The 15,000-nt window shown below is 36.2% G+C and overlaps 1 protein-coding gene across 42 annotated transcripts in view; it reads right to left on the bottom strand.

The window, feature by feature from the left end:
• Positions 1 to 15,000, bottom strand: part of Cadps (calcium-dependent secretion activator 1) — a 760,773-nt gene that overhangs the window by 495,850 nt on the left and 249,923 nt on the right. Inside the window, exon 2 of one of the 42 annotated variants that reach the window (XM_067093765.1) lies at positions 9,583 to 9,641. The exons of the other annotated variants lie outside the window; for them this stretch is intronic. The gene's annotated coding sequence lies outside the window, so the exon portion shown is untranslated. The remainder of the gene's footprint in view (positions 1 to 9,582; positions 9,642 to 15,000) is intronic. 42 annotated transcript variants of the gene reach the window in all.

Raw genomic sequence — 15,000 nt, 5'->3', positions numbered from 1 at the left:
GGTTAACGTAATAAAAGTATCTAGATTAATAAAAAAAAAAAAAATAAGTTTTCCTCTGAAAACTATGGTGGACGGTTTGGTGTTGAGAGGACATTACTCTCTCGGCATAATTCTGATATATTGGGTCGCTGCCTCCTAACGCCTAATATGTCCGACGGTTCTGAACCATAACCACCCCCAACCCCACCCCTACCCCCAACTTCCGAGAGAAATGGCCGAGGGGAAAGTCTGGCTTCAGGAACAAAGAGGAGAACACAGTTATGTAGACTCCAATTCCTTTCTGCTGTAGAGTTAATGACGAATATCACACGAATATTTTATAATAGAATATAGAACTTTGGACAAAGGCCAAGCGCTGGGAACTAAGAGGTCATTCAGCGCTGAAGGGAAAGTTGAGAATAGAAAGGTTCGAAAGGTGTAACTTTAGAAGAGGCCGGAAATTACGATGGAAGAAATAGAATATGAATGGAGGTACAATAAAAAGGCAAGAAAGGACGCTACAAAGAACCTTAAGTAATGCCTACAGCGCACCGCTAGAGGAGTACTAACAGCACTAACCCCCCCCCCCCCCTTACGGGGCATGGATATCTTGATAATAGTTTCATAGGCCTTTCAGAGTCCTGAGCGCTGTATTTCATTAGCGAGGAAAAAAAAAAAAAAAAACTCTAATGGATCAATGTTCCACTAACCCCCCGAAAAATTACTACTTCTTCTTGGATGCAAGTTCACAGATTACAACATACTCGAGTGTGAGCACGTATCCGCGGAAGACCAAACTTATCCAATTCCGGTGTTAGTACAGCTATGTCAGGAATGCCACAGGTTCCCGAAAACTGCTATATCTCTCCGAGCACCTCCCGAGCACATGTTAACGATGGGTCCACAATTTTTCTTGCTTGTTTGTTGTTTTTTTTTTTTTTTGTTAAAACGTACGCGATACTTTGTAGCATTCAGACTTATCTCTATTGTTATTTTATTTTGATACGCTTTGATAAAGAGTTTGAAGATTGTTTTGGGTCACGTAAAACAAGATGGCTTCAATAAATTCGATGGTATGCATATTTTAATAATCGCGAGTTTCATTCTCACGTATTATGTGTCAGTGCTTTGCATGGGAGACAAGCAACAGTTTGCAGACAGCGCTTTTCTTTCCAGACGAATGATAAAATAGCAAGGTTTTATACTGGTAGGTAGTACAAAATTCTACCCGAGGCAGTCGTGTGGCTATGAACCTAGTTATAAATCTATGAAAAGCACACCCACAACAAAAAAATTAAATATAAAGATCACAGCTGCTTCTATACGTGACAACGGTTCCAGAATTATCAAAAGATATTTCTATTTCTAACTCGTTACCATTCTAGGTTGAACTTGAAGTTGAGATACAGAATATACAACGTAGGCCGAAGGTCAAGCGCTGGGACCTATGAGGTTATTCAGCGCTGAGAGGAAATTTAGAGTAATAGGTTTAAAAGGTGTGACAAGAGGAAAACCTCGCAGATGCATTATGAAACAATTGTTAGGAGAGGGTGGAAAGTAAGATGGAAGAATAATTGTGAATGGAGGTACAGTAAAAGGACTGAAAGGGGTTGCAGCTAGGGGATGAAGGGACGCTGCAAAGAACCTTTAAGTAATGCCTAAAGTGCATCGAATGAGGTGCACTGACAGCACTATTCCCCTTCGGGGTTGAAGTTGGGATGAAAAAGTCCTTCGCTCTGAGAGCAAAAAAACCATAAACAAGTATCACCAATGGATGGGCATCGGAGAGTGAAATTAAACCATTTCAGTTTTAAAACTGAGAATTAATCTTAAGTAACACAAACAAAGCCACTCCAACATCTCCTAAAAACATAACAGACACCTCACACGTCTCAAACTGTCGACCTAACCATTCAACGTCTCCTCGCTGCTGGGAGAAAGGGATGGTGACTGGTACAATACATGTATACGCTACCAGGGTCGAAGCGACGTCAGGCAGGGCAGCCGATCGAGACTACGGTCTACCCCAAAGCCAAATCAAAGTCCTTCAAAGAAGGCATCGTGCTTACCCCATACAAAAATGGGAAAAAAGCACGTTAAAAGAAGAAGAAGAAGAAGAAGAAGAAGAAGAAGAATACAGGGTGCGGTACACAGCGCCACTATTCTTTAGAGTAAATGAATTTGGCTTTTGATACCAGACGACAATGTAAACACGCCTTTAAAAGAGAAATGAATAATTAAAACAGAGATCAGGATTAAACAGATCAAAAGGATTGCATATACGAAGACACTTTCCGCATATGGACGACAATGGCAGTTGTATCTAAAACAACTGGTGCAAATGCACACCTGAAATAATATTTATGTTAGGTATGAAAGAGATTCGAAAAAATATATATATATACATATATTCGTGTGAAGAATAAAGCTCAAAAGACCAGATTAAAAGATCTGAGATATTTCAAATATATATGTACCAAAAATTCAGAAAAGAAATTCCTTTTTCAGAAGTTCGAGAGAGCACGTGAAATTTTACAGACAATCCAAACCAAAACATTTAATTCTGTTTCTACCAAATTGGAAAAGATTTTCTCATATTTGATACTGCTTCACAAATATCTCCGCTATATTGTAAAAGGTTACAGGAAATAAAAACGATTTTTAATACCAAACACAGTGCGTTTACATATTTCACAAGATTCACGAGAATACAGGAACGTTAAACCATTGGCTAAAATTACCAGAAACAAGACAATAATCGCCAAAAATATTACTCTTAAACGTTTAACGACTCACAGTATAATTTTCTTGCATTTTAAAATATAAACTTGGAGGAATAAGAAAGGTCAGTAAAGAAAATGACAATCCAAAACTATCAACGCGATAATAAAGAAACTGAAACCAAAGGAATAAAATCAACTAGCAAGAATGATATGCTACAATGAAGCAACACAAATGTAGTGAAAGAAGCAACTTCAATGAAGCAAAAGAGATGAAGTAATGGGGAAAGAAGCAACTTTAATGAAGCAATGGTGAACGAAGCAACTTTAATGAAGCAAAAGAAATGAAGGAACGGTGAACGAAGCAACTTTAATGAAGCAACAGAAATGAAGCAATGGTGAACGATGCAACTTTAATGAAGCAAAAGAAATGAAGTAACGGTGAAAGATGCAACTTTAATGAAGCAAAAGAAATGAAGTAACGGTGAAAGATGCAACTTTAATGAAGCAAAGGAAATGAAGTAACGGTGAAAGAAGCACCTTTAATGAAGCAAAAGACATGAAGTAACGGTGAAAGAAGCAACTTTAATGAAGCAAACGAAATGAAGCAATGGTGAAAGAAGCAACTTTAATGAAGCAAAAGAAATGAAGTAACGGTGAACGAAGCAACTTTAATGAAGCAAAAGGAATGAAGTAATGGACACGGAGTACACAGGGCTGTGAAGATGATCTCGCTAGACTAAACTCCCTTAGGGGGACAAAACTGAATTTAGCCTTTGGCTCCTCCAGTTCTATTATAAAACCCAATTTATTTTTCCAATACCACGGCTTAAGGAGATCGACCCCACCACTCTACCCCCACGACGCCAACCCCCCCCCCTTATCCCAGGGCAACACCCGAATACCATTTCACTTTGTTCCCTCTTAATTTCCTTATTTTTTCCAATTCCATTTTTTCTTGAATACCCCTTTTCTCTTATTTATAATTTCCTTTCTTTAACTGTCCCCATTTCCTTTTTGAATTCCACGTTTTTCTCATGCAACCTATTATTATTATTCTTTTTAAATTCCAACTCTTTCTTAAACCCCTCTTTTCTATCTTTGTCACTTTTATCCTCCTCCTTCCCTCCTCTATTCGTATCATCCCTTCCTATATCATTTTCACCCCGTACCCTTAACTCTCATCCTCCTTTTGTTGCTCGTATTTCCCTCCTTCTTCCTTAACATTGGTCTCTTAATTCCCTTTATCATGCTATTGCTTATTACCACTTTTCATCTTAATTCGATTTTTCGTCTAATTGCTATCCCACCCCATACCCCTTAACCTTTTGTTTCCTATTTTACCTCTCAATTTCCACTTCTCTTTTATTTCCACTTTCATTTTCCTTCTATCCACCCCTCCCCCCTCCTGCTGTCCTATTTTTTTCCTCCTCCTCCCCCTCCCCTTCCCCCAAGCTGCCTCCCTCCTTGCCCCTTGTCCTCTCTATTCAACCTTAATCATTTTATAAAACGGTAAACACCTAAAGAGAGTTAAGAAGGGTTCTAACCTCTCCGACTTAGCTGCAAAACACTGGCTGAGAGAGAGAGAGAGAGAGAGAGAGAGAGAGAGAGAGAGAGAGAGAGAGAGAGAGAGAGAGAGAGAGAGAGAGAGTTTCGTTCACATGATTAGGAGCCCTTGGTGATGGCCCAAGAAAATCCTATCAAATAAACTAGCGTACATTATTTAATGTAATTTATCATGAGAGAGAGAGAGAGAGAGAGAGAGAGAGAGAGAGAGAGGATTTTAAGTTTCATTCACATGATTAGAAGCCGTTGATGATGGCCCAAGAAAATCCTATTAAATAAACTAGTGTACATTATTTAATGTAATTTATCAGAGAGAGAGAGAGAGAGAGAGAGAGAGAGAGAGAGAGAGAGAGAGAGAGAGAGAGAGAGAGAGAGAGAGAGAGATTTTAAGCTTCGTTTACATGATTAGGAGCCATTAGAGATGGCCAGAGAAAATCCTGTCATATAAAATAAGATTGTGTACAATATTTACCGCAATTTATCATGAGAGAGAGAGAGAGAGAGAGAGAGAGAAGAAAAGAAAGAGAGAGAGAGAGAGAGAGAGAGAGAATGCTGATTAAATTTCTTGAAATTTATAAACGTTACACTGGGTTCCCATTTCCCAAACTTTAAGCAACCTGCAACACTGACTCCAACGTGGTTTACGGGCAGAAAGCAACTGTCAAATGTTTTTCAGTCCTGTTGATTTCAAATAATTAGTGTGGATATTTTTCTATATCTTTCTTCATTTCACATATAAGTAACGTTCCAAAGCTACTCTAACGCAAAACTGTGTACTGTCTGATGTCTTTTTTGATTCATTTCACAAACTAGTGTACAGTTCATTCACAGCTTTCAATCGTTAGCTGCTTATGGTAACGTCATAGTATTCGCTAAAGAAAACATCAGTGATGCAGAGTAACTGGGTTACTATATTTTAACACTTATATAACTGAAAGAAGTTTGCAATCTCTGAATAAACATTTTCCATATATAACTTTCACTCCCTTGTCTATAACATTTCAATTTCGAGAAAATTGTTCAGACCATTTGCCATAATTTTTTAGTTTTCTACAATAGAAAACTATTGAGATGGCTTTGTCAGTCCGTCCGCACTTTTTCTGTCCGCCCTCAGATCTTAAAAACTGCTGAGGCTAGAGGGCTGCAAACTGGTATTTTGATCATCCACCCTCCAATCATCAAACATACCAAATTGCAGCCCTCTAGCCTGAGTAGTTTTTATTTTATTTAAGGTTAAAGTTAGCCATGATCGTGCGTCTGGCAATGCTATAGGACAGGCCACCACCAGGCCGCGGCGGAAAGTTTCGTGGGCCACGACTCATACAGCATTATACGCTGTACAGAAAAACTATTGCGCCGAAGAAACTTCGGCGCATTGCGCATTTGTTACTTGTTTTTATGTTATTAACAGTGGCTCTTACTGCTGAACTCCCTACTGGATCATTTGAATCAATCAATCACTCAAAGTTTCTATAGTTACTTTGTACCGTGGGGGTAAGGTCATACGATAAGTGATTACAATATTGGGTGTTTTATACATTTGGTTTCAGGGGGTGCTTTTTCTTCTAAGTTCTTCATTATCAGTCGTAATTCAATAATAATTTTTATACTTTTGTTATTTATAATCTGAACAGAAAGTCTTACACAGGGCCGAGATGTCAAAAGCCTTGTCTGAACGGGATGGAAATTCAAACTGATCGTAGCAGGACCATATGCGATTAACGTAAGTCAAATTCACATCAGAGCAAGGAAAAATACGCCAGTTCTCCGAGTCCTTTGCAGCAGTAAAATTATGGAGAAATTGGCATAGTAAAAACGAAGGTGCCCAAGATGTTGTTATCTACAGCTGACAAACAAAAACTGTATTAAGATTATTAAGGTAACCAATAACTAGTCAGTCTTTTCTGTGGACGAGTTTTGAAACTGACTTTTATGCCATTCAATATATAAAATATATATTTATATATATATATATATATATATATATATATATATATATATATAATCAGAAAGCAATATCCAATTCGCTCCTTGGGCCAACTGCGTTAGTGCGTCCCTGTAGTCCTGATTCCTCGTCCGTCGCTGGTTCGACCCACGGGACTGGACTTATTATCAACTAAAAATTCCCCTTCGGTAACATATATGAAAATATATTATTTCGTAGAGCGATTGGATATTAAAGGACGTTTGTAGCTTTCTGATTGTATATGAATCACGGTGATGTGATAAATAGTCATATATATATATATATATATATATATATATATATATATATATATATATATATATATATATATATATATATATATATATATAATGTGTGTATACGTGGGAATATATATGTGTTTATACGTGTACATATATACGTATATGAGTACATATATTGCGCGTGTGCTTTAACAATTAAACCATTAAATCAGAATTTCACAAAAAATACTCGAAAGCAAGTTCGCACTGACACAGACAAACTGGTAAACCAGACACATACGAACGCACACCGGAACTCAAGATATTTTTATCAAAACGCAAAAGCAAAAATGGCACACAAGAATTCGACCTTCATTTACGGGAACCGTTGAGAGGTTAAACATTTGCACTGTAACTCGAACGGCTGTTGGCGAATAACTCTATTTGTTTCAAGGGCGCCGGACCAATTTCCAAAGTTTATTTTTAAGCACGACAGAAAATTGTGTAACGTTACAAAAGACTGACGTTACACAAATCGAGCGAGGATAAAAGCGTTAATGTATTTCCTTCCTTTTCAGTTCTGCGCGCTCCACGATTTTTATACTCATGGCAATGCCCAAATTTGCAGGATGAAGTTAAACATACAACCACAAAAAATTTATGCATATTTTGCCTGATCATAGACTTGGACTTGTTGAAAATAAAAGTAAGGAACATAATATGGAAGTTATCATTTCTACCTTCATCCTGCCACCTGACTCCTGATATTTTTACAAAAGCTTTTTTTCTGAAATCACAAAATCTTTTACATAATAGTTTGTTTATTGATTCATTTCTGTATGACAATACAGATCGCAGTGTATTTATGTATAATCATAGTTTCTTGAGCAATTCCAATCTGTGGCAATCCCAATCTGTCTGGTTTCACCATATTATTTAGCCTGGCCACTGTCTGATTTAACTTTTCTTATTGGTCTTTCTCAACTCAAGAGAACCTAAATTAGATATTACTGCTTCTGAATATTTGAAAGATTCAACCTCATTAATCCTTTCTCCACCCGGCGTTTCAGCTAAAATCATCTCTGCAGTAATGCCATCGTAACAAGGTGTTTTCAATTTCCTACGTTTCTTTGTTATTGTCTCCACTTGAAAAACTGAATTCACTCCATAGCACTTTCAGGTCTTCTTCAGGTTCTGGTACATCAATCAAATTATCCCCCTCATATCTCTCATTCAGGACTTTAAAAAAATGTTCCATTCAAGAGCTGTTTTTCTTCTGACGCTATTACTGGCACTCACCTCCTTCTGACAGGCATTTTCCTTCTTTTCTTTTCACCCAAGGATATGTCATTAATAATTCAAAGGGCTACCCTAATACCAATGCCACTCGCTGAATACATGGCTTCGTCAACATCGTCAGCCTGTTTATCCAAATACTCTCCCCTATCTCTCTTTGATCTTCGTTTAACTCTACCGTCTAGACTTGAGTGGTTGACAATCTACTCTGCGTTCGTCCTCACTTGAATGTTGTCCACGTGTACCTTTTGCTTTTGTCGGTTCTTTATTGTAACTCCAGCATCATCCAATATCCAAGGCTTACACGTCTTGTTTCCCAATATCCCTGTATTTCTCTTACGTCTTGTTTCCCAATATCCCTGCATTTCTCTTTCAGCAGACTGATATACTGGTGTCAAACCAATCCTCATTGATTGCTCCTCTTGCAATACGGTTTTTAGAACTGCAACTGTATTTCGACACTCAATTACAACAACCTCTTTATGTTCATCTTCAAGGAGCTTTTCTAGGACGCTACATACTAAGTTACATTCTTCGTTGGGTGTTTTTAATTTCAGCTTCCATGTGGCAATGACAGGTTGTATATCAATATCGACATCTGGCCCTCAATGCTTTTTTTTTTTCTCGATTATGGCTATGTGATCTACCTGGCTTCTATGACTGCCGCTTACAGATGTCCATGTGTATTTATTGATGTCATTTTGTTGGAAAAAGAGTACCTCCAATTGCCAAATTATTTCCAGCACAAAGGCTAATGAATAGTATCTCATATTCGTTTGCAGTCTCTCCCGCGTCTTTCTTGCCCATAACATACCCCATATCTCCATTGCCCTTATTATCTTGAAAGCAATCATATTACCAACAATTCTCATATCTCTTTCTGTCACTTCAAGCGTAACGTTTTGCAGTTCTACATAATATACATCGCTTATTTCTAGTGAGAGTTCACTACTAATCTGTGCAGAGGACGTTACAATACTCATGTTGCACTGATTTATATCTCACTAGCAGTAATTTATAACTCAAGTCTTCTCCATTTAGTGCCTTTTCTGCATTTGGTGTTAAGATCTTTTCTCATTCCTTTGCCCCACGATTCAAAAACAGATAAGATATACAGTTTACTTCCTTCAGTTTACTTCCTTTTATATATATATATATATATATATATATATATATATATATATATATATATATATATATATATATATACATATATATATATATATTATATATATATATATATATATATATATATATATATATATATATATATATATATATATATATTTAAAACACACACATATATATATATGTGTGTGTGTGCACACACATATATGTGTAATAAACTATGGCTTTAACAGATATCACTCTATCAGGTCTCAATAATTACACTGGATGAGGTTGATAGCCCAATTTCCTTCACTCCGTTTAACACCCACCAGTCTCCCAACACTCCACAACCAAGTGTACATCTTGGCTTATTGGATATTTCCCACCCCGTGGGATCGATTTAATGACACTTCCTGATGACGTGACGCTAGAACCACTGGCCTACAATATATACTGATATGTATACATATATATGCATATATATACACATATAAGTAATGCGTGTGCGGGTAGGAGAGTGTGTGTGTATATGTGTATGTATACAGGCTGATATATATATATATATATATATATATATATATATATATATATATATATATATATATATATATATATATATATATAATTACACACTAATATGAACCAGCATGAAATTTTTTAGTCTTTGCACCTCTTTTCACTAAATATTCCTAAAACATAATGTCTTCGTCATGTTATTACTCACTGAAGGCCAAAGTAAGCTTAGTTCCAAGGTCGTTAAAACTGCCAGATCACGCCAAATACCTGTAACAAAGGTAAAGCTCAGGTGAGTTTAGAATCAATTACAATTTTATGAAAATCTACAAAGGAACGAAAAGTTTAAACAGTAACTTTTTCCAATACTTACACTTATAATATAAATTTAATCATATGTATATATATGCGTGAGAGAGAGAGAGAGAGAGAGAGAGAGAGAGAGAGAGAGAGAGAGAGAGAGAGAGATAAGAAAATCTACAAAGGAACAATTTTAAACAGTGAGTTTTTCCAATATTTACATTTATAATAAAATTTAATCATATGTATATATATGTGTGTGTGTGTGAGAGAGAGAGAGAGAGAGAGAGAGAGAGAGAGAGAGAGAGAGAGAGAGAGAGAGAGAGAGAGAGAGAGAGATTCTCCTCATTATCATTCAATTCCGGATGTGGGTTCGAATCTCGCCCAGGCATCAGAATTTCTTTATTTGGTTCTTCTTCGTTTTGATTCGACGGCATTGTGGCTATTACAATTACACACACATATTTATATGCATATATATATATATTTATATATAATGATATCTATCTATCTATCTATCTATCTATATATATATATATATATATATATATATAATATATATAATGAGATCTGCACACACAGAAATGAAAATGAGGGCATTATTTAAAAATGAACGTAACAAATATACAAAATCCCCAATTTAAAACATATTTGTACAATAGAAAATTAGAAGCTAATGCGCAACGATTATCTGTGGCATACTTTTAATGTAAGATAAACATTTCTTAGTCAAAAGGAAAACTACAAAACTGATGGGAACATTTCTGAACTTGAAATAAAGCGGTCTCTTACAGTGTAACACCCCCAACTTCAATTAATACCTACCAGAAACCCTCATAAGTTACAGGACCAACTCCAAATATTAAACGAAATCTCATCATTTCCTAATATTAACCAAAAACTCGCAAAAAAAAAAAAAAACCATATTCTCCCGTCTAAGAGTGATTCCATGTAGCCTCCAACCTCCTCACATATTTTCCCAACAATATCTTCCTTAACTACCGAGTCCCCCTCAGTTCCCTAAAGTATTTACCGGACCATAATTGGGACTGGATTCGTCTAATGACTTCATTTCCATTTCTTCTATTCCATTAATCTTATCAGGAATTCTCTCGTGGCCCAAGGGAAGCTGGGAGAAGAACCCGAAAGAAGATCAGCCTGGGTGAAAAGTCTAGATATCTGGCGGTATAACTTAATATACAAATAATTAGAGAAGCTGTCAGGCTGTAATGTGGTTCCGGACCATATTTACTTCATTTTCGAAACGTGGAAAATATTTGACATAATAATACGCCATCAATCTTTTTCGGCACACAATTACATGACTTTATTAAGTTTCCATATAATTATTAATTATTACTAACATATGATTATTACGCAACGAGAGTGTGCTTTATTCTCTCTTTGTCTCCTGGTCATCGAATGACGCCGTCATTTTTGTCTCGCCAAAACGATGGAAAAGAAAATTTGGAAATGTTTAATGCTGATAAGAGAGATTTGATGTCCTGTGAAACTGTAAATGTCTCACTATAGTTGTATCATAGTATATGCATTACTATACTACCCATTTTGCTCGTTGCCATCCATCCTTTTCCGTTACTCTTGAGAATTACTTTATGCAGTGGCTATTGCACTTCATCATCTGATTTCTCCCAGCTCTCACTGTCGCTGAGAAACCTTTAGATCAAACAATGTAGGATAGGTAAACCGAAAAAGTAAGAACCCTATATTTTGTGCGGTACGCGAGTTTTTGGGGAATTTACAAAAGCAACGTCGTCATTTTACAATTATTCCTTTTATCATTTTGTCACAAGATGTCGACGTTTGAATGCTGGATAAACTTGATTAGGGAAATTAGTTAGTACGGTAAGTTTTGAAACGGAATTAATAAATCGTACCTTTGGGCAGCACGTCAGAAATTGTGTGCGGACAACATTAGCTAAGCAATGAGGTGTTTTCTTGTATTTAGACGTCACAGATTTTTTGGGTGTGTACATAAAGCAGGATTTTCCCGAGCTGGGACGGAAACCTACAATTTTCCCCGAGCGAAAGTGACTGCCTTCTGTCATTGTGAAGAGAGTAAAAGACGGTGTAACTGTAGACGGTTACGCCATCTAATCTGATATTAAATGTGACACCGGCAGCTAGGAGTCGAATGTGAGGGAATGTTAGAGTTGCTTGAGAAAGAGGGGGAACTCATAGAGCCAAATGTGTCAATAAAACCATTTGGATGTAGGAGTTTCCCTCTATTACAAGCACCTCTCACATTTCCTCACATTTGAGACCTAATTCCTAAAAAGCAAAGAATATCCATTCTGACTCCTGTTTCGGCGTTTGATAATTCAGGGTACAACCTAAGATAAACCGCCATTTCAACCATTCCAACATTTCTTATATATACATATATACACACATGTATATACATATGTAAAGACATATACATATATATAAACAAATACATACAGCATATAAATTATGTATATAAAATGTGATTTTAAGTTTTTGCAAGCTATTCTCTGATCGACGACAAAAATGACTCCAAGCACAAAGATTCCAAACAAGAATTAGTCCTTTTTCCTTTTACCTCTTAAAACTTCCATAAACAATGAAAAGTTTTAACAACCGCGGGCAAGGTTCGCGGTATAAAATAAGCCGAGGTTGGGCAAGATGGCATAAAAAAAAAAAAAAAAAAAATCAAGACCTCGAGAAAAATACAAGAATGCACTGGATAACGACAGTTGGTGCAACGATGACCGGGGACGTAAAATCGGAAACTCTGCGAAGTTATAATACCCACAGGGGAAAATAACAAGTTGCTCTCTCCACGAAACACAAAAGTAATGTTACGACGGCCATTCAAGACAAGAATCGCTATCACGAGATCAGTGCTCGAGTTATGTCCAATTAAAATGTAATTATAAGAAATATCGTCCTCTCTGATAACAGATCCTTCACAATTCATACACTAGCGTCACAATTACTATCGTCACAATTACTATCATCACAATTACTATGTAAATCAATTTCCTTTGATGGAGTATATATATGTTTCTGTGAAGTTGGTTGCATTAATTGTTAGTAATAGTCAGGTTGCCATTTACAAAGAACTCAAATCTCATCACAACCGAAAGAAATTAACCATGACTGGCATTCAAAGTACAGGTAATCAACTCCAAATTAATAAACCCACCTAAATTCGTATTAACTAGAAAAATAACCCTTATCGAAATTCTTGAAGTAATATCCTACAAACTTTATTGGTAGAAATTCAGACCAAAATTTAATGGGAACAAGAACTAAAGATAAAGAAAAGGTTAAAGGAAGAAGATAACGAAGCAAGCGAGAGGGGTGGTAAAAATATTGAGCAGAGAGAGAAAAAAGAAATATATGTGGCCTCTTTCTTCCTGCGCCGGGTGATGGATAAAGGACAGTTCTGCAACCTCCTCCCCCTCTGTATAAATGTTCCGCCTCAGTAACAAAATCTTGCAAAATCCGACTTCGGGGGGGACGGAACCCATTGCAACTTTTATTTGATCCAAACATTTCCATGGCTTTGTACCGTCCACCCCAATGTCCAACCAACGCGGTTCTATTTCTATTTGTTATAACTGACTCTCTCTCTCTCTCTCTCTCTCTCTCTCTCTCTCTCTCTCTCTCTCTCTCTCTCTATATATATATATATATATATATATATATATATATATATATATATATATATATATATATATATATATATATATATATATGTGTGTGTGTGTGTGTGTGTAACACATAAGTTTATCAACGTCATCACTTTATCTGGACATAATAATTTTATTTCAATTTTTTTGTCTCCCATTTGTTTACCTCTGTCGACATACTTTAGTCAATCCATCATCACTTTATCTGGACATAATTATATATATATTTATTTAAATATTTTCCCTATATTCCGTTTACCCTCTATACATATTTTCATATCAATCCATATGTGATGTATAACATTTATATATATATATATATATATATATATATACACACACACACACATATATATATATATATATATATATATATATATATATATATATATATATATATATATATATATATATACGCACACACACAGAATAATGGGCAGTTTCCCAAACCAGATAGTGGCTTCAGTGGAAAAAATAACCTCACAGTCCCTGAAACATTCATACTTTAACTGCTGAATCTTGGAATAACCCGTTGTGTAAAAATAAAAAATTAATATATAAACACAAATTGAGCCGCTTCACAGACCTACAGAAAAGGATCATACATGCACTTCTGCTTCTTGGATATTTAGGTCATGGCTTCTCAACACATCTTCCATCCCATCCATCTAGTACTTTTTAGATCTTCCTCTCCTCCATCCTGATAATTCATCCGAATTATGTACCATTTTCACCAAAGCACTGTCTGTTATTCTCTCCACATGACCAAACCATCTCAAAACACTATGAGCCATTCTCTCATCATACTATGAAAGCAATGCATCCCAACAATTTCAATCATCAATCATTCATTCGCATTCAGCATCCACATTTCACACTGATAATGAGAAGATGGTTCAGTGATTCCTTTCTTTATTCCTACCATGGCTTCCATATAGACACTCCAAGGCTCTTCCCAATCTTTGCACACGTGCTGCTACCTTCCTTGTTCCACTATTCACTATTCCTACCACCATTCCTTTGTAATTATTTAAAACAACTAAAAAAATCAACCACTTAGTGTTCGCGTTGCATATTACACTGCTTCATGTTGGTTGGAAATACTTTCAGTACGTTCTCTAGTTTTCCGTCACTATCCTCAGTCAGTGCTGTACCTTAAACAATCATTCCACATGCAATTCATGACTCAACTTCTTATCCCGCAACTCTGCACCTACATAATCTACTCGTTTATGAACAGAAACATATCACACTCTAAAACTGGCTTTTCCCAGAACAGAAACATATCACACTCTACTCTAAAACTGGCTTTCACCGAGACAGCCATTATCCAGTCTAGATATTTTAACAATTCCGTCATAAAAACGTTTAATCACTCTCAACAACTTACCTACCATGATATAGATCCCCAACACCCTCCGCAATACCTTTCAATCGATTCTACCATAAGCTTTTCCGGTCAATAGATTCCGTGCACATATTTCCCCTTTACTTGCAAAAAACTAAACCTCTCGTATTACTGATCAATAAAATTCACCTGATCCATATACCTTCTTCCTCGTCTAAACCGACACAGTTCTCTTCCTGTGAGTCCTTCTGTCATCTGTCTTACTTTCTCAATTAAATATGCAGACCAAACGAATACGAAA

The sequence above is a fragment of the Macrobrachium rosenbergii genome, chromosome 50 (genome assembly GCF_040412425.1).
Source record: "Macrobrachium rosenbergii isolate ZJJX-2024 chromosome 50, ASM4041242v1, whole genome shotgun sequence".
Lineage (NCBI taxonomy): Eukaryota > Metazoa > Arthropoda > Malacostraca > Decapoda > Palaemonidae > Macrobrachium > Macrobrachium rosenbergii.
The sequence above is the reverse complement of the archived record's forward strand: the minus strand, read 5'-3'. Positions and strand labels throughout refer to the sequence as shown.